The sequence below is a fragment of the Penaeus monodon genome, chromosome 13 (assembly GCF_015228065.2).
Source record: "Penaeus monodon isolate SGIC_2016 chromosome 13, NSTDA_Pmon_1, whole genome shotgun sequence".
NCBI classification, from domain to species: domain Eukaryota; kingdom Metazoa; phylum Arthropoda; class Malacostraca; order Decapoda; family Penaeidae; genus Penaeus; species Penaeus monodon.
Window position 1 is genome coordinate 12,225,487 of NC_051398.1, and position 6,613 is coordinate 12,232,099.

Consider the following 6,613-nt stretch of genomic DNA (forward strand, 5'->3'; position numbering starts at 1 on the left):
ACACACACACACACACACACACACACACACACACACACACACACACATACACATACACATGCACATGCACATGCACATGCACATGCACATGCACATGCACATGCACATACACATACACATACACATACACACATACACACATACACATACACATACACACACACACATACATACACAGACCTACATATCTGTGAATATATACATATACATGTCTTTCATACACACACACATATATTTATATATACACAATCATACACGCACAGGCATATTTATGTATATACATTCATACACGTGCACATATTTATATGTATACACATTCATACACACACAAACACACACGCATTTGCGCGCGCACATACACACATATACACTTTCATACACACAAACACACACAAGTATGTGTTGGAGTGTATGAATGAGACTATGTATTTGTACATATATACATACATTTATATAAATATGTGCATTTATGAGTTGCAGAGTCATTGGTCGACCCTCTATGAAAACTAGGTAATGGAACACGCTGTTATCGAAATCATATTCTACGAGTAGTTTCTTAGTTCAGCATGGCCTACTAACGGATAGTGTTTGCTTTAGGAAATCACACGGATGTAAATAAGCATATGGATCACAGTCCCAGTTACCCATATTTGGCCGTAACACCAAAAATAATGTATTAGTTTACATACCGCACTTTCGATTGTAATTGATTTGCAATTTCTTTTCCAGTGCAAGTTGATTACATGGTTTATTTATGCCACGTTTCGTGTTTTATTGGGAGAAGACGAAGTGGGAAATACTCATAAGTACGTTTATTATTGTTAGATGATAAATCAAAAATATACGCAAACGATTACTTCTCTCTCTCCGCCTGAAAGACCTCTCCTCACGAAGGGAGTCGTTTGACCGCCAAAGGGCCTGGTCTTCCGAGCTTCCTTCCTGCGACAGGCCACTTCTTATAAGACTGTGTTAGTTATGCCGATATGTGGTATACATATAGTAAGAGTTATTTCCATCGCATAATACTTCGGTTGATGGTGGAGGAAGTAGAGAATCACTAGGATATTTAGACTCTGGTGAACCTTGCAAAAGGTCAAAGTTTGAAGACGATAACCTGTCACTCGGTTCCATGTGTGTAGTAACAAGGGGTAGAGAACTTGTTGAAGTGTCCATGGTGATCAGGTCTCTGATAATGTAATGAGATGTGGCAAGCTGTGACTTATATTATGGTTCTTGACATGTGATTCGACAAGAGCTTGATCAAAGTAGACTTCATATTCGGGTTATAATGCCAATATGAGCATATTAGCCTACTGCACAGTCTTCGATTTTAGTTATATTTGTTTGTAATTTCGTCGTTTGAAACTAAGTAGAACACAGCTTCTGTAATCCATTAGTGGGGACCGTCAGTGAAAAGAACCCCTTGATGTGATAAGCTGTAGTTTTTGTGTATTGTTAACGTTATTCTTGTTGATAATTCGCAATGTCTGTAAAGGCAGCAAAAAATAGCTATTAATGCAACAAAGAATTCTTTTTGCGTGACAGCGGCACGAAGGTACAGGCACTTCCAAGATTTACAATCTCGTGGACAGGTCATTTGAGTTGGGATTTACGGTTTGTGGGGCCAGTCACTGCTGCTGTGCAATGCCAAAATCCTTGGCATTGCGCAGCTGTATGATTCGAAAAGATGGGTGCCTCAAACAAGCAAATTAGACCGCTAGGTCACATTACCTATACGTATATGTATATGTTTACATATATAAATGCCTGTATGCATATATATATATATATATGTATATATATATATATATATATATATATATATATATATATATATATATATATATATGAATTCATACATATATATGTCTATGTGTGTTTCTGCGTGTGTGTGTGTATCTATGTATGTGACTGTATGTATATATGTATGTATTCATATATTTATATATATATATGTGTGTGTGTGTGATAAATACTTACCTACATGTATGTGAATTTATGTATGTATACACGTTCATACATAAATATACAGAAACCAAGGAGATCTAGGTTAAATCATTTAAAAAAAATATTGATATTTGAAATTTGCGAATTCAAATAACCTCATCTAGTATCAGGTCAGTCCAGTTCTCCATAACACTAATGAAGACATTCCAATCTCATTTCCTCAAAATACCTTATAAATTTTTTTTTCAAATGACATACCTCTCTCGAGCCGACCTCATCTGCCCTACGAAATACAGGTCTTCTCAACATACTAGACCGCATGACCGATCCTTTGACAGATCAATAAAGGTCAGATCTTTTCCTATTTTGTAGCCTCCGGGCTAGTACAGTGATAACGTGTCGGCCTCTCATCCGAGGGGTCGGCGGTTCGCGCCCCGCCCAGGTGCGAGAATTTGCAATTGTCGCCCGGAGGTTACTGCTGTGGCTGGGCACCACGGCGGGTAAGGACTAGGTTCAGCCGAGTCAGCACCAGCTGACACACGTGAGCGAGTCGGCATTAGTCGACACAGGCCGGGGTCTCCTCATGGCATAGCCCGGGCGAGGCTAAGCTTCGTATATCGGACTTACATCCTATTTTGTCACATTCTCAAAGATCTGACCACAATGTGCCACAGTGGTAGAGGAAGTGGCCTGTTGCAGGAAAGAAGCACGGAAGGCAAGACGGTTTGGCGTCGCAGGCTGGTGTTTGAGGCGGAGAGAGAGGAGTAATATTATGGATATATTTCTATTACTTATTTATACTACATTGGGTAATAAACATAAACGATTCGTCTTCCAATTCTAAAACCGAGTCCTTATTACATTACAAGCTTCAGATCCTTGTTGTATTTATCACGTCGGACTGAGAAGCTGCAAATTGAGTAGCTACGTTTTCACTGTGAGAAAATTAATATCAATGTAATTTCCCTAACTTCACCTTATGTAAAATTCTGGTAGGTATAAAGAAGCGAGAAAACTTACGTCTGAGGCAGAGAGCGGGGAGTCATATTCCGGTATATGAAGGTGGGGAATGTATATTTAACAGTGCATATAATCTGAAATTTATACCAGTTACTAAACCGCACACACGTGTTTCTTGTTAATTGGTTTATATGCACAATTTAATAATATCCTTTACTTTTGTAAGGTTTAAATTATGCCAAGTCCTTTTTTATCACTAGTCGATCTCAAAAATGGGATATGTCACATATTACAGTAAAACGAATTTATACAGATTACTAAATTACGCGCACGCATTTGTGTACGTGTTAATATGAAACTCTTATAAATGTCTGTTTAAATGCACATTGTAATATATCCCAGTATTCTTGTAAAGTCATGTATGTACTTATAGATATATGTATGTTATTGTGTATGTATGCACAAGCTCTATGTAGACCTTGTGTATGTATGTGAATCCGTTAGTGTGCGCTTATGTGTATACTATATATATACATATATATGTATGTATATATATATATATATATATATATATATATATATATATATATATATATATATACATATATATACACATATATATATACATATATATACACATATATATATATTATGTGTACATATATTATTTGTATATGTACATATTAAATCTTAACGTAGCTGAAAGTATGTACCCTAGATATGTATGCATACACATAAGCGTACATAAGCGTAATATGTACATATACAAATAATATATGTACACATAATATATATATATATATATATATATATATATATATATATATATATATATTATATGTACACATATATATGTATATATATACAATATATGTAAATATGTATGTATGTATGCATGTGTATATATATCTACACATATATACACACATGTAAACAATACTTATATATAAATATGGATATATATATGTATATATATATATATATATATATATATATATATATATATATATATATATATGCATATGTATATGTACACACACACACACACACACACACACACACACACACACACACACACACACACACACACAAACACACACACACACACACACACACACACACACACACACACACACACACACACACACACACACACACACATATATATATATATATATATATATATATATATACATATACACATACACACAGTGTATACACACACATATACTGTATATATATGTAGACAGAAAGTATATACATACATATATATATATATATATATATATATATATATTATATATATAATATATATATAATTATATATATAAGATAGATAGATAGATAGATAGATAGATAGATAGATAGATAGATAGATAGATACAGAGAGAGAGAGCATATATATACATATATATGTATGTTTTTTAACGGTAGGTTCATGTTTGAGCCGCCGTAGTCACAGCATGATACTTAATTGTAGTTTTCATGTTGTGATGATATTGGAGTGAGTACGTGGTAGGGTCCCCAATTCCTTTCCACGGAGAGTGCCGGTGTTACCTTTTAGGTAATCGTTCTCTCTATTTATCCGGCCTTAGGACCAGCACTGACTTGAGCTGGTTTGCACACCCAGTGGCTAAATAGGCAATCGAGGTGAAGTCCTTGCCCAAGGAACTTCATCGTATCTAGGTTCGATTTACCTAAAATTATGTAAATCAGTGCAAGTGCACACACCAATCGCCGCATGCGAGTGGGTGGGTGCATCCATGCACACACCCATCGCCCACGCGCGTATGTGAGCACGCGCGCTGATTCATATGTATGTATATATGTATAAATACATATATGTATGTTTATATGTATAAATAAGGCCGCGTTGTTCCCTTGGGCAATGAACTTTACCTTGATTGCCTACCTAGCCACTGGGTGGCCAAGCCAGCTTAAGTCAAGTGGTGGTCCCAAGCCCGGATAAATAGAGAGAATGATTACCTAAAAGGTACCACCGGCACTCTCCGTGGAAAGGAACTGGGGGCCCTACCACGTACTCACTCCAAGAGCATCACAACATGAAAACTACAATTAAGTATCATGCTGTGACCACGGCGGCTCAGACATGAACCTACCGTTAAAAGAAGAGATATGTATAAATACAGATAAACACATGTGTATATATGTATGTATATATATATACTCTAAGAAACTAGGTCTTGGAACACTGCTGTAGTATATTTTATGCTGTTACTGAAATCTTTTCCAACGAGTAATTTCTATGTGAAGCATAGCATAATAACGGATATTGTTTGATATATGAAATCACTCCGTTGTAAAAAAACATAATGTGGAGCGCAGTCCCAATTATCCATATTTGGCCGTAACACCAAAAGTAATGTATTACTTAAACGCTTTATCATACCACATTTTTTTATTTTATTATTCAAATCATCTTGTTTTGCAATTTCCTTTTCCAATACACGTAGATTTCATGGCTTCCTTATGCAGTGTTTCAGATTTTATTGGGAGAAGACGAAACGAGAAATAACTCATCAGTACGTTCATTATTGGTATAAAGATACGCTAAAGATTACTCCGCTCTCTCCGCCTCAAAAGACCAGCCTTCTCCTGGCGAAGGGAGTCTCAGACCTGCGGCCGCCAAACCGCCTGGTCTTCCGCGCATCCTTCCTGCGACAGGCCACTTCTTTCAAAACTGTGTTAATTATCCCGATATGTGGTGTACATATAGTAAGGTTATTTCCATCGCCTAATACTTAGGTTGATGCTGGAGGAAACAGGGAATCACAGGATTTGGACTCGGGTGAAATTTGTAAAATGTCGAATGCCGCCGCCGCCTAACCTAACTTAACTTTACTATAAGCACACCACATCCAAGGATAACTGCCACTGTGGTAGAAGAAATGGCCTGCCGCCGGACGGAAGCACTGAAGGTAAGACGGTTTGGCGGACGCCGCTCTGAGACTCCCTGTGCGAGGAGGAGGCTGATGTTTGAGACGGAGACAGAGATTTAATATGGCTATATTTCTATGACCTATTTACGCTACATTCGATAATAAACATAAATGACCAATTTCAGTTTCGTCTACTGATTTTTACTGTGGCATATTTTTACTTCGCTTCACTTCACCTTATACCCATAAGTAACATCAATATTTTGATGGGTGTAGGGAAGCGAGAAAACTAACATTTGAGGCTGAGAGCGGGATGCCATCTTCCGGTGTATGTGGATCGGAAATGCAATACACGCATAACTTCTTATACAAAACTAGTGGTATCTATTAAACAGTGCATATAAACTGAAATTCATAGCAGTTCCTAAAATAACTGTAACTGGTTACACACACGCTTTGGTAATTGGCATAAATTTACATTTATATCCACGATTTGATAATTCCCTCTACTTTTGTAAAGTTTAAATTATGCCAAGTCTGTTTTATTACTAGTCGAATAGTGCATATAAACTGGAATCTATACAAGCTACTAAAATACGCGCACGTGTGTGTGTGTATGTCAGTTAAGATGCACTCTGTAGTATAACCCCACTATTTTTGTATGGTCATGGCTTATATATGTATGTGTGTGTGTGTGTGTATGAATGTATGCATGCGTATGCATGTGTATATGCATACATATCTAGTGTACCTACTCTTAGTTACTTTTAAGATTCAGTATGTATATACATATCTAGTGTACCTAC